The 25,140-nt window shown below is 36.6% G+C and overlaps 1 protein-coding gene and 1 long non-coding RNA gene across 12 annotated transcripts in view; one reads left to right on the top strand and one right to left on the bottom strand.

Annotated features, from left to right (window-relative positions):
- The window catches only part of TMEM117 (transmembrane protein 117), a 192,887-nt gene that overhangs the window by 61,219 nt on the left and 106,528 nt on the right, over positions 1-25,140 (top strand). The window lies entirely within an intron of this gene.
- Positions 17,462-21,831, bottom strand: LOC111932100 (uncharacterized). Of its 2 annotated transcripts, none has more exons than XR_015285611.1 (2): positions 21,515-21,831; positions 17,462-17,919 (listed from the first exon to the last, which is right to left on the bottom strand). It is a non-coding gene; the product is annotated as an uncharacterized LOC111932100 (long non-coding RNA). The 2 variants fall into 2 exon arrangements; XR_015285612.1 differs by having other exon boundaries at positions 21,665-21,831.

Below are 25,140 nucleotides of genomic sequence, written 5' to 3'. Positions count from 1 at the left end.
GCCCTAATTGTGAAATCCACTGTGAAAACTTACCTCCTGACCTAATATATATTTTTTGACCTTGGGTATCAAAACCTTTTTCTGTTGAGAACCTATATCTATTCCAAAGTACTTTTGCCCAGTTTGTCTTGTTAGTTAAAAATTTGTTCTTGCTTGGAAAAGGTCATGGAATATAACCTCTTTCACAGTTTAGCAAAGTCAAAGTGACAAGGACAGGCTCTGTGCTAAGCTAGGACTACTTGCTAGCTTTCTCAAGAGGATGAGAATAAACACAGGCTTGTCTTGCTTCCAGCTAGTTGAGGGACCTGTGCAGCTTTTATCTGTGTTAGCAAGTTGCTTAGCAAAATAGGATCAGATCTGTAAAGAAAATAAAAGACATGCTGAGGACCAAGCACCCTCAGTACCTGCAATTTGGGGAGTGTGGGGGGAGTCAGCTTGGCTCCGGTCTGGTTCTGGAGCGAACACCAGTGCCACTGCAGGAGCGGAAGATGGGATCTGAGTAGAAAGCTGTGCTCTCACTAGTGGCCAGCCTTCCCTTTCTATTTTTTTTCCAGTCACTTCCTATATTCCTTACCACTGGGAGGCAGCTGATGTCTAGGATCCAAAACAGCACCATTCTGCACAGCAGTCTTGAAAATGATCTGTGTTGTGAACAAACAGATGTTCTGTAGTGAGATGTGAAACAGCATCTGGTCACATACACTGAAAGCTCCAGTTTTGTCCCATCTCAGGATAGGTAAGGCAGCACATCGCTTCCAGGCCATTAGGCTGATTGTAATAATTTCCTTTTGTACCATTTATCTGAGGTTCTGTGGATCACTGAAATGAGACATCTAAAAACCAGTGACTCTCTAGATGCAATACTGCAGAGAAGAATATGGGCTAAACTGAGATAACTGAATTTTGATTCATATATACTTCACAGTGTTTCTTTTTTGTCAAAGTATCTTTTTTTTTTTTTTAAATAGATGCCTCATGTTTTGATTTCCTGTTGATATTGTGTGCCAAAGACCATTACAACTCCAGAGAAACTGTATTGTTCTGCTGTTCTTTTGGGGAGAAAAAGTTGTTTAGTTATTGGCATAATTTGCTATGGTTAAAATATGCACAACGGTACCACAAAATGTAAAAAAAATGTTCTGAAACTGCCTGCACTTCAAAGAAACAGTGGTTAGTTGGGCTGTGGAATTTTCCAAAGTGTCCTTGGATGAAATTGTGTTGTACCAGGAGGAATGTTAAGACATTAATAAATTATTTGTCAGTGTTGTTGCCAGCATATACATAAATAAAGCACTGTTCCTGCATGTTTGTTTTCACTGGGACCCAGAAACAATAAAAAACTTCCGTGGTGATACTATTTTTTATAGCCTTCAGACCTATATTCTGGACCAATATAGTAGTACTTCATGCTACTTTAGCCTACACTACTTTTAGTAGTATGGGTTGTCTTACATGAATTTAGAATTCCACTTTTTTCAAACCAGTTGCATTTTTTGCTTACACTAGGCATTCTGGAAAATACTTACTCATTTTAAATTCCTGATAATTATATTGGCTATTTCCTAGATTTTGTGTTAGGAGACAGATTTAATAACACCTTCTGTTCATATTGTTTCTCTTTTTATAATTTTGTAATATATAATCCTCTGTATGTCTTCTGCTGCTGTTTACTTTCTTTTCTCTTAAATGCTCAACTTAAGTTTCAAAAATGGCATTATCTTCAGTGGTATCCAGGAAACAGAAGTGGGGACTAATTTGTTAAAAAAAAAAACAAACCAGGATGAGTTCAGGGAGGACAATGGCCATCTTGAATTAATGACAGTATTGTACATGCAAGGTCATCACCAGGTGAAATTCCAGCTTACAGTGAAGGAAGAATCAGATGAGGAAATGCATATAAAATGAAATTTAATTTCTGGTACATACAAAATACAAATAAAACAAAGCAAAAGAAAACACCATAAATGGAAATTCATAGACTTTAGATATAGATTTTAGATAGATATAGATAGAATTCCCTAAATTGTCCTGGTCTGCATTTTTCTTCCCATTGTTACATCTATATGCTGGTAAATCCCTTAGAATTTCATATTGCTCCTTATGTATTAGAACACCAGTTTAGCAATTTAGTGGCACCAGAAAGCTTGCAAAAGAAAGCTAAAATTCTGCTTACTGCCATTGAAAAAAGAATTGTTATTGCACCCAGATAGTAATGAAGTGGAGCAGAGTGGAGCAAATGATTTTTTTTTTTTTTTTTTTTGCATATTTCCTCTATTTTATAATTTCTCCTCTATATCCTTTGTCTCATCATCACTAAAATGGAGCTATTAAATCTGTTGGACAAACTGCTGGTTTGACCCAGGGAGGAATGCTTCCTTTGAAAACATTTGCTTGCTTTTCATCCTTTGTACCCTCATTTCTACCTCTTAATATATAAAAGCCACATGAACTCGAAACTGTTGCTTCTTTTAAAAAAAACTTTAAAATGTTTTTCAATCTATTTCTCAATTGAATTAAAGGTCTGACACCGAAATGTGACCTACTTGGCGTGGTTTGCATAGTGACGGTATCTACACCAAAAGCTTTGCCTCACCTGCTTAAATCATCACAGAATATTAATTTTAAAGGATTTGATTTTGATGCCTACAGGTGAAACCAATTAAGGCAACAGGAAACTTTCATGAACAAATTACTTGAACACAGTACAGGGCAGTGAAATTCAGGGGTAACACTGGACTGCTGTTACCATTTTGAAACTGAAATAAACTGAAATAGTTCAGAGTGTGGTAGAGTAAAAACACAATGTGGTCTTCTATGAAGCTGGTGATGAGTTCTGCTTAGACCAGGGTTGCTCTGTGCAAGCACATCAGATGACTGAGTTTCAGCAGAAAGCATTAATTTTGCAAGGTATGTTCTCTCTTCAGAAATTTTGCAGGAAGGCTTTAAGGCTTTGCTCTATCTATGGCTCAGTAATAAAGGCTTTGAAAGGGACAGTCTGACTAAAAATACTGCCATTCCAAGGATATCCACCTGCCTCTGGACCACTGAGAAAGAAAACAAACAGCATCTGTCTGTGGATTTATATATTCAGGAGAAGGAACAGGAGTAGGAGAGGTACATTTATATCTAATTGTGCACATTGTTGAGAATCTTACTCATGCTTTATGTACAGAGTTTTGGCATCAGCAGCTGCAAAATTAGAGTGAAGATAGAAAGCTTCTTGAGAAGGCACTTCAGGCACTGAAAGCTAGGAGTGGGGACTATGTGAGGCCAAGAGCGAAGAGAGGGGAAACGGAAATAGCAAAGTATAAATATTTCTAAATTTGGTTTCGTGTAATAGAACTTCTTCTCCTTGTAGATACTTCTGGGTGTCCATGTTCAAAATATCTCATTTTCTGCTTTTACTAGTTTTAGTTTGACCATTGCAGTGGAAAGAACCCCAAGGTTAGGTCTGTTTATGTTTTCTTACTGATACCTTAGTAATGAGGCCTTATAGAAACTTTAAGTAATTCTAATCACCTAATAAATAAATTTTGTAGTAATAAAAGTAATTCTCTTTGGCAGTTATGTAATTTCTTTAAACTAAAGTAGATGCATCCTTTATGTAGCTATCAGCCACTAAATCTACTGCAGTAACTGTGGTAGAGAACTTGTGACATGTCTATATTTACTAAAGATACTGCTTTCAACAGTGGGTTGAAACTCTTGAACTAGTAGTTTTCAGCACTCCTGCAGTATGTCATTAAAAATGTTTGCACATTGCCATTCCTGAAGTCTTCCCCAAATTTGTTCTGCATATGTGTCTGATTTCCCTGCGGCAGATTTTTCTTGACGTCTGCTGTCAAGACAACTGTAGCTAAACTGAGGTGGAAAATGGTGTGGCTCTTCAAGTGTGCTGTTTGACCAAAATCTGGTACTACAGACATACCCAGCAGGGGAAAAAAATCAACCAAGCAACCCTCATATATTTGTATTACAGTTGGATAAAACTTTTAATTAAGAATTTTCTACAGAAACTGTATTTTCTGCTAAATTAAAATTTTCAACTGGACACTATTTATTTTTTTAACTTTTAAGGAAAGATAGTTAAAGAATGGTGGCTTTTAAAAGGGTTTGCCATAAATGCTTGCCTAAATCTAGGTCACTGTGGTGATTTATTGGATTATAGGGAATCTGGTTTGGATTACTCCTCTCTTCATAATTCCTTGTCACCCATATAACTTTACAATGTACTGAATCTTCACTGGTAGAAGGATAGTCCACAACATAGCATAGAAGATATTTTTTTCAAAAATAAAGTTGGAATAGAGTTTTCAGACTTCACCTTCCATCAGAAAATTTTTTGATATCAATGTTTTCCCCTTATTTCAGGGAAAAATGAGTATTGAGTTAATTCATTTATTAAAAATTGGGTAATTATCTTTTTTGACAGATTAAGCATGCATATAAAGTTAGTTGACTAATTTATAATTTTTTTCAGGCAGCTGTAGGAAAACTTGGCAGGGCATTCACTGATGTTAAAAGTAGGCACAACCAGGAATCTGAGGTCAAGTTCAGGCCCTGAAGTACTGAGGAGCAGGAGAACTAGTCGTCTTAAAGCTATAGACCATTTATAAAGTCAGATTTTTAAGCTGCTGCCATATAGGTGACATGTATAATCTATTAGAAATCTCAGACAAATACTTTTTACATTAACCAACAACTGGAGAATGTAAAAACATCTTTACCATGAGACACTATGACAAGTTCTTAGGGAGATAACAAATCCTATCTGCCATAGTTGACAGCAACAAAGGCTTAATAGTCTTAACCTACTTCAAGCAATGCAAACAATTCATTAACACCATTGCTTATATGAAGCATGTTTGTTATTAAGTTTTTTTGCTGTCAGTGGCTCTAAAGCTTGTGTAAATAGAAATGTGGGAAAGATATCTGGGTTTCTTTTCTTGCATTACCAAAAAAATGCCTGCATTACTAAAAAAACATGACCCATCAATGTGCACATGCATCCCAGAAACCAGTCTTACTGTGGGCTGCGTCCAAAGATGTGTGGCCAGCAGGTCAAGGGAGTTGATTCTGTTCCTTTACTCAATTTTCCTGTCTTCCTATCTGGAATGCTGTGTCCAGCCGTGGGGCTCTGGTAAAAGACAGACATAGACCTGTTAGAGGAGGTCCAGTGAAGAGTTGCAAAGTTCATCAGAGGGCTGTAGCACCTCTGCTGTGAAGATGGGCTGAGAGAGCTGGGATTTTTCAGCTTGGAGAAGAGAAGGCTCCAGGGAGACCCTATAGAAACCATTCTGTATTTGTGCCTATTACAAGTTTTATTTGACCCCACTGGAACAGCACCATCAGCAAAGTATTGATGGTGGATCATAAGAAAGATGGAGAGAAACTTTTTACCAAGGTCTTTAATGGCAGGAAAAAGGTCAAAACTTTTAAATTGAAAATGATCAGATAGAAGGAGGAATTGTTGTTTTGATGAGGGTGGTGAGACCTTGGAGCAGGTTGCCCAGAAAAATTGTGCATATCCCATTATTGGAAGAGTTCAAGGTCAGGTTAGATGGAGATTTGAGCAACCTGGTCTAGTGAAAGGTGTCTTCACCTATGGCAGGAGGGTTGTAGCTAGGTGATTTTTAAGGTCCCTTCCAGCCCAGATCATTCTGTGATTCTCTGGTTCTGTGAAACGTTCCCAAATGCCCAACTGCAATCTGACCTTTGGTGTAGCTTTACTGTTTTTCATTGGCTGTCATTTATTGAACAATAAAAAATATGTTATGCTAAATATACATAAATACTTTTCTAACATTAGAATTAGTTTAGAATTGATAGAAACATAAGCAACAACCTGAACTGTTCTGAGATAAACACATCAAATTCCATATCCCATTAGGATGTCAAATTTGACTAGAACTGTGCCTTTGTGCTAGTATGTATGGAACCAACATCTTTTATTTTTTTCTGTAGCCTTAGGATTCATTTAAAATGGCATCTGTTAAATTGCCCAACTGCATTTGGTGCTTTTGTGACTGAATATATGTCTACAAGGAGTTAAAGTAAATTACTTCCATTTATGTTTGGAAGCTTGAAATGTTAGTGGGAATGTCAGCCCTTCTCATTTTGGCATTCTCTAGAGCAGGGAAAGTGATTCTAGCAGCATGATCTTATTTATCTCTTGTCAGCTCCATGTGGTTTCTTTGGTCTGTCTGTGTCTGGGATATTCATTACAGAATTATTTCCTCCTCAGCCAGGCATTTTTGCAGTTTCAGCATCTCCTGGTTCACACTCCAGTGCTGTAATTCACAGTGGAAACAGGTCTAAGGCATAGTGGCATAAAGAGAAATAATAGAAAACCAAAAGACTGAGATGACAAACCTAAGCATGTAAATAAAAAGCCTAGATAAAGATTCAGGAATTAGAATGTGAATAAAGGAATCCATATCATTTCTCTCACACTTGTGTTAATAACAGAGATTTGTACACAGTGCCAATTGCTGTAAAATGCAGTAAAAGAGGGGAAATTCAGTAAAATTACTGTTGTTTTCACATCTGCATGAAAAAGTATATGTATTGAATTCCTAAATTACAGTAAGTTGAAAGTGCCCTTGAATACTTTGCTGATGAGGATGTTTCAGCAGAGCAAATTCAAATGTGTAATAGCCCCAGATTTGTGGATATTGCATTCTTCATCTTGCAGCAATTTTCTTAAGTATTATTGTTTTAGCCTTCTATGATGTGTTCAAGCTAGTGTTTGATGAAATCAATCTGTATGCAGTACAGCAACAAGGTAATGTGCACTATTAATGACCACCATCTATCTCATCTTGAGATACTTTTTCTTGACTGGATAATCTCGATCATGAATGAAATGAGATAAAGGTAGGGTCAGCTCATGAGTGAGTGTAAATTAGACCAGTCCAGTTGGCACATATTTGCAGCATTTCATGGCCTTGTGCAGAGATTCAGAATTACATACTTGAACATTAAATTCTTGACAGTTATTTTAGCTCTACTTCGACTCATAAAACTAACACATAGCAGTAGTTCAATTAATATATTCAAAATACATTGTATGCCAATGAATGACATTTTATTTTGAAACTGACAATTCCAAATAGAACTACAGCTACATCTATGTATTTAGTATTTTATTCGACAGCTACTTTCAATAGTGAATCAGTCAGGAACAGATACTATTTCATTGTGATCTCTTGCTTTTGCTTACTTGTCTAATTCATTAATTAGTTTTGAAAATAATTGCAGTAAACTTACTATCAGCATGCACTGATGTCCTGAATTCTGCATTTTTTTTTTTAATTTTACCCTTTGTGTTCGTTCAGAAATAGGTAGTTTACAATTGTATTGATTAGATTAAAGCCTTTGTAATGGCACTTGTGAATTTAGAAGCTCATACTCAGCCTTAGCCCTTTTTAATCAAATTGGATTTGCTGCTTATTTGCAACTTACCTGACCCTGGAAATGTAAGGAGTCCACTTAAAGGAGAGCCAGCTGAGATGAAACCATGTGTTGTTTAAATTTGTGAATCCAAGGAGCTATGCTTCTGTCCTTAGCTGACTATCTGATCCAGTGCTTGTGACTTTTAGTTACGTTTGTCTTTTCTTCAATCAAGTCTCATGGAATTCTTGACATGAAAACCTGGTGTTACATTTTGCTTGGTTAGAGTTGAAAACATCTACTTAGAGATGATTTCTGGTTTTGTATGTTCCTAACATGGTTATATACTGTGACTTGTTCTTAGTTTGTATTGTTTACCTATGTGTGTAAGGAATTTTTATCCTGAGAGTAGTCCAGTCATCTACCAAAGAAAATGTATACAACTTTCCTTAGTAACTTTATATTCACTTTCTGTGAAGCCCTACATATATGACACAAAGCAAAGAAGAACTAGGCCTGTAACACTTGTAGTTGTGTAACAGTTGTTTTAAAGTATTTTTTGGTAGCTTGTTTATTCAATTCTGGTTTTGTTCACTTTTCCTATGTGAATGCTGGGGCTCTCTGCAGACTGTATCACTTAAGCCAGCTGAGAAATATCTGCTGTGGTAAAAAAAGGCTTCTGTTTTCCCAGAATTATTAGGTTCCTTCCAAAAAACTTGGTTTTACCAGTTACTGTAGTTATCAGTTTACCAGTGGTTCAGGAAATCATGCTTAATTTAAGTACACACTTTCTGATATCACTAGTTTTAGTGATGTACCTGAAGGTAAGTGTTCTGCTGTAGCTGGCTATAGCAGCCAGCTTGCAGAACAATTTATTTCGAAACTAAAAAGTATATTTCAGTACCTAACTGCTAGTAAAATACCTAATACCTAATACTCTTTCTCTCTGGGAGTCACATGAATGGAGGGGCCAGTTATGTATTCCACTGCTCCTTACATGCTGTAATGTACTCCTTACATCCTTAAGGCAACTTGTATTTGGAGCTATCCTTTAATTGGATTCCTGCTGCATATTTTGTCTCAATACTTGTTGTTATTTGTAATTAATAAACCCATGGAAATACCCTAGTTGCTGGGATATTGTTTACTTCAGTTATGTTATAGTTTTATTAAGATATTGAGTGTAGGCTTCTAAAAGGTTAGAACACAGTTAAAATGATGGCTAGCTGAAAATTTCAAAACATTGTAAAAAATTTTGATTCCTGTAACCTGATAATTCTAAGCAAGCATCTTAAACATTGAACCTGTTTGTAAGATTTCATTGACTTTAAACTGTTCTGTTGAGCTCCTAGAATTATTGACTATTACCAGTTTGGAAGTAAATAATTCTCAATTGGACCTATTTCAAGGCTGGAATGGATCCAAGGTAAAAGCCTTGGGACAGAATATACACATAAATCCCTAATCTTGTTGGTCAGGTTATTTTAGGGAAGCCTAGCAGATGAGTAGCATGATGCCTTTTAACTCCATTAATAAAATCCTGTCAGAATAAATTAATGAATATCATACTGATATTTTAGGCTATTTTATGGCCATGTAATGCAGTTGTTTAAAAACTCATTACACAAACCATTTTAGGTGTTGTTGACATTAAATAGTAACTCAAGCAGTTATTATGTTACTCAGTCTTTCCTCTTAACAGCAGTATTGTTTTGGTGAGAAGCAGAATTTACAAAACTATGTTCCAGTGGAGTTGCCTGTATATGACCAAGGTTGCAGTCCTACTAACAGCATGAGTTCTGTACAGGATTAGCTTAAAGAATTTATGTTTTGAGATTTTGAGAAACATTAATTTTGATCATAACAGTCTTTCTGTCCAAAATCTTATAACAAAAAAGCCTATTTTGATTATATTAGTCTGAAATGAGCTTAAATACCCCTGCAAAGAAGTGAATAATTTATTTATTGCTTTTAGTAATTTGCATTTATTAATACAATGCAATATTTAGAATTGTAAAAGGAATGAAAATACACTGTAGTTGTATCATTTAAGAAGATTGTGAAAAATACTGTCAGGAGAGGAGGGAGCAATGCAGTGACTTGTCTTGTTTCCATAAAGAACTTACATAAAATCAGGCTCAGAATACCTCACACACGCTGATGTTAGAAGGTAAGTATGAACATTATTCAAGTAATTTAGATTATAAAATATAATTCAGGTTAAATGTATGTTTGCTTCATTTTTGGTTTTACTTTACAGATCCATCTTTAGTGTGGATCCTCCTTAGATCACCATGTGAGTTGTCTATTGCTCAAGATTGTAAGAATGCCAATTAAGACAGAAAGAGCTGGACCTCCAGAGACTAGTTAATGACCAAAAAAACATGTTTGTTTCTAAAGCCTGTAAACAAACAAAGTAAAAAGCCAAGGCTCTGAAAAACAGTGATAATTATATCTGCTATTAGTATTTAATTTTCTGTTTATACTGTGGTAAATTTATTTTATGAGGCTTTAAATATTATTTCTAATTAATTTTTTTTTGTTACCACTGCAAGTTCTCCTCCAGTCAGAAGAACTTGGTTCTAGGGAGCACATCCCCAGTCAGAAGTTGATCCCTCATTTGTTTTAGTAAAAAGCATTTGTTTTAACCCAAAGAATGTTGGCATATACCACCTACATTTGCAGAGGCAGCTTTGATATTTCACAGTTTTACCTTCAGGATCTTAGTCTCAAAAATTCTCTGAGAGAGACTGGAAGGGTAGCAGATTGGTGATCCACTGTAGTGAAAGTGTTTCACTCACCTGCAGAGTTCATATTCCTGCTCTTGAAATGGCAGATTGATCTGGAAAATTAAGAATCTACTGTACTTAACTTTAACCTGTTAACCTTCTCAAAGGTCAATGCTGGGATAACAGACCAAACCAAAAAAGGTTTTCACCTTTTCCCCCAAAACTTCAGTTTTTCAAGTTCTCAGTCGCCTCTTCCTTTTTAAGGGGTTCATGACTGCCATCAAGAGTTCTTATTTATAAATCAAAAACTATACTGCTAATCAACACATACCTTATTTTTGAATGGAAACTCAAATACTATAGCAAATATAGTTTAAAAAGTAGTTTAAAACATGAAATATGAAAAAAGTTCACCTCAGATGGACATCATGCATAAGGACAAAGCTTTGTAAGAAGCATCTGCAAGGAAGTAGTAGCCAGAGCCTGAAATTAGTACTACAAAACTCAAGGTGCATGAACATTCCTCTTTCTTCAGCTATAAACTGACCAGCTCTGAGTGAGTCCACTCTATTAAGAAAAGACTCACGAGTGAGACTAGAGGCCACACAAGGCCTGAAATACAAATATATGAGCTCCCCTCTTTCATCATCACTTCTCTTTTTGGCACTTGCTATTGTTTCATAGCTCTTATTCCAGTAAGCAGTAGTCACTTACTCACTTGGCCTGCCATAAACATAAATTTCTTTTTGCAGCCATAGTTATCAGCTCTTGAAAGAACTACCAATTAATAATGAAGGCCTCTACTGTGGTGAAAATCTCCCTGCAGTAAGAAAGTTTACTGTAGTGCTTGAATTGCCCAGGAGAAGAGAGACTGATGGCAAACTTTTTCATTGCCAATTTTTAATTACAGCTGATCTCTTCTGTATCCAGTCAGATTCTTTTGCCTTATTGCACATGCGCCCAGAAGTACTTCAGGATAAAGTATATTGGATATGGACCCAAATTTTACCTTATATTCTGTATATATTTTATTCAACCTGACCACAATGCTTATAATTATTTGAAAATGACTCAGAAAAATTATTCAAACATTCTTAACAAATATATGACAGCAGTATCTTACAACAGTAACAATGAAAAGTGTCAGCATTTCAAATTTGGCCTGTCAAACATGTCATCGTATATTACTTCTTTTTCTTATCTTTTGGGGAATTTATCCCCAGACTATCTGGGGGGGAAAAAGTTCTCCCAGTAACACGGGATCCATTCCACTTTTGACTCTCACTATGCCCTGGAGGTCATCTGATATTATTGAAAGCTAATACTTGTTCCAAACTGGCACTGCTGGTGGCATCAAGAAAACTCTACTCTCTTGATTACTTTTTCTCTTGAGGTACTTACAGCACTGACTGTCTCTACAGTCTATTCAGCTTTTACAGAAATAGGATTGACTTACTGGTCTTACTCCAAAAAAGAATCTTTTCCATCTTCATTGTTTTGAAGTGAACTGCTTGAGTTTGTTTAATGAGGAGACGCTTCTGTCACAAAGTTTCCATGAGGGAAAACATGATCTTTTTTAACGAAAACAGATTCCTGATAAGGAAGTGCATCTGAAACACAGCTATTTTGTACCTTGCCAGTCTGGCCAAATCATATGGGGTTTCTTTACTTCAACATTGACTAAAAGAACAATAACTTATTTGGTTTAATGATCATCTGTTTTGTGGACAGAAAAAGGTTTATTTGTGTATTTTCTGTGAATAAATTTTCAGTTGAGGTAGTCATATAACATTTTGTGAGAAAAAGAAGTGCTAGTAACTGTATCTTTTTTGAGAGACATGAAGAGTAATGATAGGACCCTGAAACAAAGGGCAATAAGAAAAGTGGTGTAAAACCCTCAGAAAACTTCTGTTGGCTATTCCTCTTGCAGACTGAAGGCATGATACCAGCAGAGTTCATGTACTTCTATTCCAAACACTAACTTATTCTGTTATCTGGAAAAAGCCATGTGGCTTGTGCTGTCTTCCCACAGGTACCTTTGCATAGGAAGGTGTCAAATGTCTTGTGTTTCTTCTGGTTCTTTTCCTCGAGGTTGGGATTAATGAGCAAGAGAGACGGTTTTTGTGTTCGGACTCAGTTGTTTATTTTTTCTTGTCTATATTACGTTCTCACAGACAGTGAGTTTGCCTGTACGCTAAGCTAACAGTCTAAAAAATGGAGCCCCAGGTATCTCTCTCCAAGGTCTTTTAAGTGTCAACTACCCAATTATAAAATGCCAACTAATTTATTTTTACTTATAACCCAATAACGAAGCACCCGCGTTCCGCACTGCGGATTTTTCTATCCAATCACACAATATTACCTAAAACCCAAGAAAAAGAAGGTGAAAGAACAAGGCAAGCTAAAACCTCCATCTTGTTACATATATATTAGTATATTATAAAACCTTAAAGTCTAAATTTTCCAGCAAGTGATATAACACACTTCTATTCAAACTACACAAGCACAGTTTCAGTTCTATCTATCAATTTTGGAAGCCTTTTCCATGACCTCAGGTCAAACACAGTGTTCTCTTGTGGGTCTGTGCCTGTCAGCACAGAAAGCATGAAATTCTCTGTGCCCAGAGTTCCAGCAGGAAGGCAGCACTATGCTTACAGTCACAGCCAGCCACACTACAGAATGGGGCTGTGCCAGATATTGTCAAGCCTGCAACAGGTTAGAGAGAGCACAAGGTGAAAAAGTGTGTTGGAAAAGTTAATAAAAATGTATCATTTCCACACCACATTAAGAATCCAACTGTCCTGTGGAGGACACCCATATGCTCTTCATCAGTGGCAGGGTTTTTCACTCCTGAGTGGTCTGTTAAGAAGTTCTCTCAGCCCTAGGAAAGCTTCCTGACAGTGTGATAAACTAATGCCAAAGTCTTGTTTTCCTTTAAGGACAATAGAAAAGTACATACTTAAAAAAAAATTATAATTGCTCTCTATTTAAACAGTTCAGTTAAAGACCAATTTAACTGATCAGTGAAGATTTCTTCTTTACTATCCAAAACTATAGCTTTTTATTTATTGTTCTGTTAGTAAATCCTTGTTTAATAAGAATTCTCTGTGGCCTTCTCGGTGCAAAACCAGTTAACACATTTGGTTGTACTTTCAGCTGTGTTTTTCTTAATCTAACAACATGATTACTTCCAAGATGAATGTAGTTCATCCCAAATTTTCAGAAAGTGAGTGCATTTTTTCATCAGTTCAAAATACTTATCACAAAAACCCCCCACAAAAACATAGCAGACTGATACACTTCTGACAAAAATAAAAGATTAAAAAAAAGAGATATAACTTTTACTTCAGAGTTAGATTAATAGTATTTGTCTTTGTCATTCTAAATCTGATCAGTTGAAAAGTATTTAAAGTATGCAGAACATGGAGTAAACTTTTGGAGTTCTTGCTGCTGTCAGTCTTCCTGAAATTGGTCATCCAAGCTAAAAAGGTCAGGAATATTTGTGTTTTTTTCCTAATAAAACTCTTAACAGTTTCCCAGGTGGCACTTTCAGCTCAGCAGTGGCTCTCCTTTGTGCTACTCCTCCCCTCTGACCACAGCAGCTGTGGAAGTCTCCAACCTCAGCAACAGTGTTGGCTGTGCTCTGCTGCTGAGGGAAGATCTCAACAACTCCTCAACCTGCTCAGGTTGAAATCAACCCTGAGTTGAGCAGGAGTTTGCATTAGGTCATCTCCAACCTAAAGCATTAGTTTTCTTTTAATCTAAATTATTCTGTGTGTTCATGAGAAGTATAAATATAGGAAAATATGTAAAAGTCATTCGTTTGCAGTGTTACTTGTCTGGGTTTTTATTTGGAATAAAGGATCACCTGTAGAACAGTTGAATTCTGGTCACTACAGAAAAGAGTAAAAATCCATCGACTTTGAGTGTTGGTAAATGACCCCCCTCCAGTATAATACTGGATATGAAAAAGTGGAACTGAATTCCTGCAAGGGGGAGATCTCCTGCCAGTTCTGAGATACAATCTTTGGGGAAATGAAAGAGATGACTCAGTGTAATGCACAGTGTGCCTGTACAACCAGTAAATCAAAAGAGACAGTGTCACAATCCATTCTTTTTTCTCTTATCTAGCAGAGGATTTTGTTTTCATTTGCAGTACAGAACAAGAAATGGGATTTAAGTTCACAAATGTGACAGATTACTGACTGAACAGGCTTCAAACAAAGACAAGAAAATGTTCTTTAAATATTGTAGGAGATAACTCATGGACATGGTGATACTTATTTTTAGAGATTTTGAAGTTCATCTGCATTGTCGTATTAATGTTAAAATTTCTCACTAGGTTGACACATTTATCATAAATATAATTGTGAAATTTTCTGCTTGATAAATTTTAAACTGAGGATGTAAGTGGTATAAACATCCCAGACAGTGGCCAGAAGGGGATGATACAAAGTTAATCTACATGTAAGGATGCAGTACTTCTATCTAGATTAAGAGAAATTGGAAAAAATATGAAAATTAAATTTTATGGAGCAGTTTGGTTTGGTAAACAATTGATATTAGCAAATTAAGATAATTAATTTTTTAACAATCTCTAGTCTTATTTATTTTAATAGTATGCATTTGAGAGATACATATGATTAATGTAGATGCTGGGGATCTCTGAAAATCCTACCAGAAGTTTGGAAATATGTTTGTATTTGAAAAATTTCTTAGGAATATTTAAATTAATATTAAATCAGAGTACTTACTACTTTATCAGTTATGAATTCTTTTTGTTACTAAAAGTCAATATGAACAGAATATATTGAGGAGGGCTGATTTTGGATGGCTGCCAGCACCCATCCTCAGGAGGACAGAAAGAAAATAAGACGGATAAGATCATGGGTTGAGGTAAAGACAGTTTAATGAAAAAAAGCAAAAGACACATGTGAAAGGGAAGAAAAAAAGAAGAATTTTATTCACTGTTTCATGCCAGCAGACAGATAGATGTCCAGTGTATTTCTGGGAAGTGGGGAATCGGTACACATGGCAATTCCTTCAGAAGGCAAACACCATAACCATAAATATCCCTCCCTTCTCCTTCCCACCCTCCCCTTTATGACTGAGTACGATGCATACAGTGTGGAATATCTTTTGAGTCAGTTCAGATGAGGTGCCCCAGCTCTTTCCCCTCCAAACCTCTTTCCTGCCCACAGCCTGCTGGCCTTCTGAGAGGTGGGTTGGAGAGACAGCCCCGAGGCTGTGCGAGCACTGCTCAGCAATAACCAGAACATCAGTGTGTTACCATCACCCCTGTAGCTGTGAATGCAAAGCACAGCACTGCATGGGCTGCTGAAATGAAAATAAAGTCCATCTCAACCAGAGCCAATGCATGTAACAAAGGAGATGTGCAGTATTATGTCTGATTTAAAGCTCTATGTAGATACACATATACTTTTTTGTTCATGAGAGCATGTGAAAAAGACATTTTAAAAAAAGTGGGAGATATATCTGAAATATGACTAGAAAAATAATTATTTCTGAAAATAATAAAAGTTTAAGGTAAATTGCCTATAAATGTTAATTAAAAAGGAGATTTTAAAATCCAGAAATATGATCATTTAATCATACTCTTCTTGTAGCGACTAATTTATATTGATTTGATAATGACTCACATTACTTTATTGCCTTGGTCCTTCATAGTGGTGCGACCATTGCTGCTTGAAAGTGAGCTGTTTACTATTTCTATCTTCTCCTTTAAAAGACCAAATATTATTGTATGAGGTTCAAAATACTTGGTTTTACCTGAAGAATTGTATTTGATCTTATCTGCTTCTAAGCATTCTCATGGCTTCAGCTGGTTTCAGAATGCAGGGAGAATTTTTGCACTGTTTTTCCTGAGCAGAGAGGAGAGTGTGGAACTACTCTGCCAAGACATTCAGAAACCTTCTGCTTCTTGCAGTGTAGAATATCAGTTTAGTTACAAAATCCCCCATATAACCAATAAATAAACTCAGGAAATACTGAAAAATACATTGGTGGCGTTTCTGAAGTTGGACACATCCAAGGTAAAGATCTCAAAGTATCTTCATTAAGGACCCCATTTGCTTTAGATAGTAACATGTGGATGATAGCTATCAGTCAGTATAAAACTATTTCTGGACCAAACTGAAGAGTAGCATTTTGCAATGTTTTCCACATCAAGCATCAGACAAAGATATTTACTCCACAGTTTATTTAATTATATCTGTCTTGCTGTCATCTTTTCAACTTTAGATTTAACATAACATTTTAATAAAATCTTAATTGAAGTTTGCTCATTCTTTTAAAGGTTTTTTATTGATAAGATTTTATCATGTAATCTTTCACATGACTTAGAAACGTATTTTTCAATCTTATGTATAAGTTTAAAGGTAATTTTTTTCAGTTAGAATGGATTTTCCAGAGTACATATTTTAACTGAAGTCACTGGTTTTAGTTGCAGTTTGGGGTATGTGGAGGCCTACAAGGAATATTAGACCTGCACTCTAGAAATCTGAACTGTGCCAGTCTTAAACTATAAAAATCCATATTTAGTCATATTTCATAGTTTAAGAATCCAGTAAAGATGAGTTTGCATTTAACTAACTACTTTTACATTTAATGGAACTGAAATCCCCAGAAGATTATTCATCTGATTCAGAGTTCTTGCATGTTAACAAGGTAAGCTGACAGGTAGGCAGCATCAGTGTGTTATCAGCACTCTTTAGGTCACAAATCTAAACAACAGCACCATACAAGTTGCTCTAAAGAAAATTGACTCCATCTCAGCCAGACCCAGTGCAGATGTTTAAGATAAATCAGATTAGTTATGTCTGTAAAGTGCTTATTCTTCTTCATTGACTCTGGAGAGAAGTGGACTCTTCCAGGGAATCCTAGAATTACTACCTGAAACTGAGAAGTTTTTAAGTAGCTGAGATGAAACTCAGTATTATTTATAACTAACTGTCCTTAAAAATGTAGCCAAAAGCATCAAAGCTTAGTGTCTAGGTGTCAAAAAGGCACGTGCATACATCTCTCTCTCTCTCTATTGTTTGAAGATGTGCTACTCCGTAGGGAAAATTAGGAGAATATTCTTGTCAATAAAGTTCAGACCACAAATTTTGTGTTTTCTTCATTTGTATGTCTTACAATTGTATTACAACTGATAGTGGCAGAGCAAAAACCTGAGCAGTGTGTGGTTCTGATGTGTCTGTCTTCTGATAACTCATTTTCAAGACATTAAAAGAAGACTGTATTGTTAAATGGGCAGTCTGCAATAGAGAGCTCTTGATTTGAAAGTAAGATCAATAAAAACCTTCTGTCACTTTTCCCTCTGTACTTCAATGGTAATTCTATTTAAAATGCTGAGTCTTGTAGGGATCAGAAAATAAAGCAGTCAGTACAATACAGAGCAAAGTTATATCAAGTGTTGGACTGGTATCAACCGTTGGATGGTTAAGAAGTCACAGCAAAGGTGTTTGCTTTGTCAGCCAAGGAGTGGAAGAACAGGCTGTCTTCTTTGCTGTGTTTTCCATGTGAAACCCTCTGCTGCGATTACATGCCAGCTCCTGTCAAAAGACTGGCCCCAGACACAGTTGTTCTTTATATACAGTTATGGTAAAGAAACAATCTCCTCAATTTCATAATTTGTACATTGCTTGAAGTCTAGTTCTTTTCCATCTGCTCTGCAATCTGCTGCTGATAATATATTTTTGAGGGAAGCCAACCGAATCCTCAGACCAGCCCCTGGATTGTCAAGCTTCATTTTCCTTCCATTTCTTCTTAAAGGTACCTGTGAACATGGTAAATAATTTTTGTTTAACAACTCTAGTTTCTATATCTCTGTCTGATTTTATAGACTGCAGAAAGACTGATATTCACCAGCCATCCTAAACAGATTGAAAGCCAAACATACATAACTGAATCACTGATCATAGAAAGTTTTGGGTTGGAAGGAATCTTACAGCTCATCCAGTTCCAACTCCCCTGTCATGGTCAGAGATTCTACTCACTAGACCAGCTCAAAGCTCCATCCAACCTAAAAGATTTTTCTGTTTGCTACCTGTAAGTAGTTTTAAATAATTTTATTTATTAAATAACTTCTATGACAGTTTCCCAATTAATTTTAATTTATCCACAGAATATTGGCTATGTGTCTTCAGGCTATAGAATCTGGATAATATTTTAGAACAAACCATTTGCAGAGGAAATGTTTCAGAAGATTCTTATTTAGGGATGGTTTGTAGCTATATCCTTTTTAAAGCTGTGGCTTACAACTCTTTTCAAATCCAGCTCAAGTTCTCTTCAGTTATGATCACTGAGTATCTGTCAGCAGAGATTCTGTGTCAACATTTCTTTGTTTCCTCTGTTCCAAGTCATTAACTTATAGCATGTTTTTTGTAGTTTTCTGGCACTTCATTATTTTAAAATAAACCCCCCCAATTTTCAGGGAAGTTTAGTAAGTTAAAGAATGACTAATATGTATCATCTGCTAATACTTACAAGATTTTACTAAAAATTTACTTAAATATTTTTCTGCTTCTGCTTTCCCAGTGGGCCTGCTGTTTACAAGCAGAGTTTATCTTGTGTTTTGTAACAACTACAAATTGTCCTACTTTCCCCTTTCTGAATAGCAATAATACTGCAGTTACTTGTTTATTCATTGTAATACACTTAAATGTCTCTGTCATCCCAACAGCTGAAACAGATAGAAAAGATAAACTTCTGCTGAAATTCACTAAAGTTTTAAAATTGTCAAAGCAGTTGGTTAGAATTATAGAGTTCCAGCTATACTATTTTATTTAATTGTGCTTATACTCTGTTTATGTCATGAATGGTTCTCTTTTTCTTTTTAAGTGGGTATTTTTTTGTCTTTGAATTTCCATTTCTGAGAATATTGCTACACATCTGTCCTTTTCCCTTCTCAGCCATATTAAAATGTCAAAAATGGGCATGGATGTGTGCAAGCCATGGCCCTTTCTGAAGAGTACACCCAGTGCTGCATTACTCAAAGCCATTCTTATCAGTATCCCACCAAGTTTAAAAACAAATCATTACTTATTTATTTAAAAGAAAATGTTTCACCGCATCTCTTTTTCTAAATTGCTAATCTAGCTTCACCTTTATACATGCATTGCCTGATATATTCTTTAGTCTCTGTTGATTTTCAAATATGTTAATACTATTTCCAAATCTGTTATTTTCAAATTTTAATGTCTGAAATATTCTGTAATATTCTGAAATACCACACACCAAACAAATTACCTGTATTTTAAGATAAGCATATCTGCAACACTTAACAAGTGCCCTAGGCCATTTGTCTTATTTGTGTCCCTGGGCACCTGTTTTATCTTGCATTTTGGCACTTTTTACTGTAAAACTATTCTGATCCCATACTGTATAGGCAAATGGAGTGAATCAAATAGGTCATTCAGTGTACCAGCACATAGTGCAGTGTTACAGATTAGTTGCAGAATTTTGATTAGCCTATTAAAAGGAATGCTAAAAAGTGACATGCTTCTCTTAACTTTTCACAGTTCTCCTAACTTGTTTCATTGTCCACTAAAATGATTTTCAAAAAGCAATTCACTTATCAGTAAGAAAATATCTTAACTATCTCCTGCAGTATCAAATTGGCATGTAAGAAGCAACCCTGTGTGCCATTGCTTCAGTAAAAACAACTTATGCAGCAGTCACAGAGTTGAAATGGAAGCATAAGCAGCTGTGTAGAAGCTTGTGTGTGTGTGAGATGGGGTCAGGTAAGGCTGTGCCATGTGTGAATGGGTGAGAATTCATCTGTTAGCTTAGTAGAATTAGAAATGTTCCTGCAACCTATCCTTGGCTGAGTATTGTAGACTATATTTGCAGCAGAAAAATGCTGAATACATTCTGCAGCCTTTGTTTTTCTTCTTTCTGACTGAACAGAATATATATATTTATGATACACATTGCACATGAATAGCAAAAATCCTGGAAAATTTGTAAAAGATATCTCATGGACATAAATAATTTGAAAAATCTCTTTATTTAATTCTTTCTTCAGGCACATTTTATGCTTTTCCCCACGCTATCCTGTCCATCATAAGTGCCTTGTAGTGGAATCTTTGGGGTTAGTACATCATTTTCATCAGAGCTCTTATGTATTGATAGAGAAAGGTGATCATCTGCAGGAAGAAATCTGGGTTCAATTCCCTACTCGTCTGTAGTCTCCAATTTTATTTGTCATTTAGGATTTGACAGACACACACAAAAATGTAGGTGTAGCAAATCCTGTCATTTAAACTCGCTGGAAGCATGTGCCAGCACTCACCAAAGTTTTCCCAGGGGTCTGCATCTCTCCCGTAATGGAGGTCCTTAATGCTTTTGAATTTGCAGATCCCTAAGATTTTCCCAGTAGAGATGCAGATGCTCACAGCCTCTGGCAGTAGGCCTGACAGTATGATTAACATTTTGCAGCTCCTGTAGACGTAAGCTGTTGGCCATTTTTATGTATGACATCACTATGCCATAGAAGAAAATAGTCTAAATTAACATCCTGCTTTGAATTGCTGTCAAATCTGTTGATTGTGGAGACAGCCTAGGAAGACTAGCATAACTAGGCAAAAGTTAACATATATGAATGCCACCTGATCTCTAGGAGAAGTCCAGACTATTGGACATCAAGTGCTTTGTGCTTGTTTTTTTTGAATAGGATCCACAAAATCCTATACAGGAAAATCCTATAACTAGCAGTAGAAAAAGCTACATTAAGAACAAAAATATGTTAAAAATCCTGTCCCAATTTACTTAGGCACCTTAATTTGGACTGTAGTTGTGGTCTAATCCAAACACCTATACTGGCCAGTGGCATCTATTCTAAAAGTGAAGGAAAGTGAATGTTTTTCTTATATGTGAAGGATGATATTTATACAAAATATGGAATATAGAGCTTCAGTTTCACCTCACCTAACAGAGTTCTGAATCACATATTTCTTGTCCTCTTGTGTCATCATCTTTTCATATTGAGAATGACAGTGAGGTGCAATTCTCTAACTTTGAAAGGCATTAAAACCAGTGTCCCTTGGAACAGGGACTGGATCTTGTGTGTATCCTACCATCTAATAGCATGCCTCTTCTGCATTAACAGACAGATTGAAATTGCTGCATTTTCCCATTGGCCTTGTTTTGAAGGCAGGCTTGCAAAGCTAGAAACGAAATGGCTTGTTCCTGTGGACAGCAAGGCGCTCCTGTGTATCCTAGCAGCAGAACTTCTAATGGCTTGGGAGCTCTGCAAGCCAAGTCCCCAGAGTAAGTTACACAGCCCTCAGGCCTGTAGACTGATGAGCAGAGGTTTTCAGAATTACAGTTCTGCTGCCTGATTTCAAAAAAAGCATGTATAAATAGGTTACCAAGCAGTGATGCTCAGTTACAGAATGGGTCTGTCAGTCTCAGGTGCTCTGCACTGTGCCATGGATCCGCCTCACTATAGCCAAGCTGGTTTTGCTTCTCAGATTTTTGTGTCTTGGAGATTAGCCTGCTGATCCTCTTGTGGCTGTTACCTCTTTGATGTCTTGTCAAGCAAAATCCCTGGTTCAGTGCCTCTTAATTCTCTCTGTTCTGGTGTCATAGAAGAAGTTTCATCTATATGTCTAAAGCATGCACTGGGGATGGCTAGGGACTGGATGAATAGCTGTTGTGCTCTCTGTGCTGTTTGCTGGTAGCTATGCATTATGCCATCTTCATTATGATGTGCCAGTTTATAAGACAGCAGGGCTTGCTGTCTCTGGGCTCCTTCCAGTTCCCTGTGGCTCTGACTTCAATTCCTAACATTAGAAGAATAGCTTTTCAGCCGAGTGAAGTGCTACCAAGTGTCTCATTTGCCATTCTGTCATTTTAGAGTGACAAATACAGATCAGGAGCTGTATCTGCAGTCTCTTATGCATGTTTTCAGTTATTCTGATGCTCTCTGACTCGTCTAAATTGAGAGTAATGGAAGCTTCTGGTTCCACATCTGAACACATACTTCTTTGCAGCCTGTGTGAACCCCCGTGCTTTCACTTGTCTGCCAATATCAAAGCATTTCACTTTGTCAGATTCACCAAGGAAGATGATATAGATAATCAGCTACTTAGGGGGAAGGCCAAATAATACAACCACCTCAGAAAAGTGCATATTGAACTGCAGAACGTGTACAGACTTTTTGTTACTCAACATAAAAGATATCTGGGCCTCCCCTCTTTTTTAAAGAGCTTTAAGTTGTCATTCTCTGTGGGTGCAGTTCTTGTTGGCTCTGTACAGAGCATGCACTGTGTGCTGTGTGCCAGCACAGTGCTCTCAGTACTCTAGAGCACATAAAGAACCAGCTGAAGCTTAGTTAAGATGCATCAAGGTTGCTAAAGTTGTTTTAAAAGGCAACTAAAACCAAAGTATCTATGCTCTCATTGCTGTCCCTGGACACCGAGGGTTCAGTTCAGATGTGTCCTGGTTGTCAGTTATATGTCACAGGCCTCACAAGAGATACAGAGCTCTTTGGATTATCATCTGGAGATCAAGTTTTGCCACATCATTGGGAATCACTTAGTCACATAAGTTTAACAATGCCTTTTAGTATGTGAACATGTTGGTTTTTTTTGCATGCTTGCCATCAGGAAGAAACGTAAGGCAAGTAAATCCTTGACCCAGTCTTACCAAGCTTCGCAGAGGGTTTGACTTCCTAGTTTACACTTACATTGAAGTGTTTCTATTTAAGCTATAGCCCATTCTTAGGCTCTGTGATGGTCAAGAAAACAGTCTCAGCACTGAGTCTCAGTCATGACTCAGTCATGACGTTTTTCCAGTGCTTGGAAAAGTGTCAATAGCACCACAGTGACTTGTGCATCTTTATCCAATGTAGAATTTAAAACCTTCCATTTGCTTTCAGACTGTCATTTTGGTAGTGTCACCCTTCTTTGAAAAGATGCTCTGATACCTTCCTTTGAACAGAGTCTCTGGGCTAGTGTGGTTGTCTCCCTCTTTATCCATTCTGTGCACACTGCTGCCAGCTCCAGAAACTGTTCAAATACACTGGGCTCATATGTCTTTTTGCTGACTCATGGTTATTAACATACCTTTTGTGTCAACATGGATGTAGACAGTTACTTATGATTTTCATTTTTTTTAATCTGTTTTAGAACTGTGTTTGTCTAGTCTCCTTTGTCTTTTGATTCCTCTCTTTCATCCTGTTCTATTAAAATGTTGGTCTACCTTCCTTAGACTTTGGCCTGCTAAGAGCAGTTTCCCTGGAGCTGCAGCTTACTGTTAAAGGCTCCCAAATCCCAGTCACAAATTTGTCCTTTATCTATAATATTCATAAGTATTGGATCCTCAGCCTCTAATTATTTACACTTATCCTGTCTATTTCAGAAGAGCTTTTTCACTCTGGGCTTTAACTGCTGTGTTTTTTCACTCAGTGTTTCCTCAGATTGTGCTGCTCATGCAATTTGCTTGTGCCTTGCTGCAGAATACACATATAGCAAAGCAAACAGTTGCCTTTTGACAAGCTAGAGAAAAGCTGGGCTGACCATGACAGTTAACTGGAAGCCAGCAGACCTTAGTCCTCCTGCAGGGTGCAGACATGGGTCCTAGCAAGGAAGAAGAATAAACAATTAAAGAAAAATACTGTAATCACTAGCTAAAGCTAGAAAAATGTGAGGATTTTCCCCAACAGAATTAATTTTACTTTTGGTACTGTTATAATATATATCCTGCTAGTATCATCAGGAAAGCATGTCTTTTTTGAAAATGGCAAGTGTTCTTATTTCTATTTAAACTAAAACCTGAAAATGAAAACTGGAGGGTTAGGTTTCTTTTTTTGTTGTTTTTTAAAATTAATTTTTTAGCAGCCCCAAATCCCTACTTTAAAATAGTCAATTTCTCTTTGTGTTTTGAAATAAAAATAATACTGCAGAGAGCATAAAACACACCGGGTGTAATGCTAACAGTTAATGAAATACTAATGTATTTCATTACAATTCCTAATAAGATGACAATGCTAAAAATATTCCTCCTGTTCATAAAAAGTTGTAGCTTTATTTTAATCAGTAAATGCACTTAAAACATGCACAGATTATAGTCCTAACAGTTTCTTTATAATAATATACTATTTTGACACTAACTGAAGGTTTGCCAATTTGCATATTTAATTCAGGCATTAATTACCTGTAGACTGGAATGCACAATTTATACTAAGCTTCTTTGATGTTTTCATGTTTGAAATGACAAGAAAGAACTGTTGGGAAGATGTGATGCTTTCAAGGCCTTTCTCTGTATTTAAGTATTGTATCCAGCTCATTCAACCTTATGATAAGCCTTCTGATACTTCTAACATTCATAAAAACAAATGTTTACACCGAGCATTTCAATTTCCATTAAAAAGAACTGCTTATGTCTGGGTTGATTTCTCTTCTGTGAATGAATATGGGTAGGTAATACCCATATTTAGGGATCAATGACCTCTCAGCCTTTTTGGTTAACCCTCCTTGTGTCCAGCAGCCTGCCAGGGTGGCTGAGGCAGCTCTGCTCTGTATGCCAGGGCTACAGGAGTCGCAGAAGTGGCTCATTTTCTGGGGATGTTACACAAGTGTTTGCTTATTGTACACCTGTAATCATGTGTAATGCATATGAGAATATGTGGTACATATGAGAAAAGCCTGGGGTTTTGTGTGTGTCTCCCACTGATGGAAAAGACTAAGACATGCTTTGCATTTGAGGGCCGTTCCTTACACACCACACTTATTGCCCTGCCTTCTTTGTGTATAAGACACCTTCTTAAGGAATGCAGACTTGATTATTTTCTGCCTTCACAGATGCTACAAGAATGGCATGCCCAAGATGCAGGAAAAAAGGAAATTCCAAATATTTTCCAGTTCTAAAGCATCTGGGAGAATATCTCTAGGAGGGTTGTGCTTGCCTGTTTTCAGTCTTCCTTTGTTTCTGCTGTTGCCCTCTCTTGGAGATGGAACATTGAAAGAGAGAGACTTTAGGCTGACCTGATGTT

The sequence above is a fragment of the Cyanistes caeruleus genome, chromosome 4 (genome assembly GCF_971803275.1).
Source record: "Cyanistes caeruleus chromosome 4, bCyaCae1.hap1.1, whole genome shotgun sequence".
Lineage (NCBI taxonomy): Eukaryota > Metazoa > Chordata > Aves > Passeriformes > Paridae > Cyanistes > Cyanistes caeruleus.
Note: the sequence above shows the minus strand (reverse complement) of the source record. Positions and strands in the feature narration are given on the sequence as shown.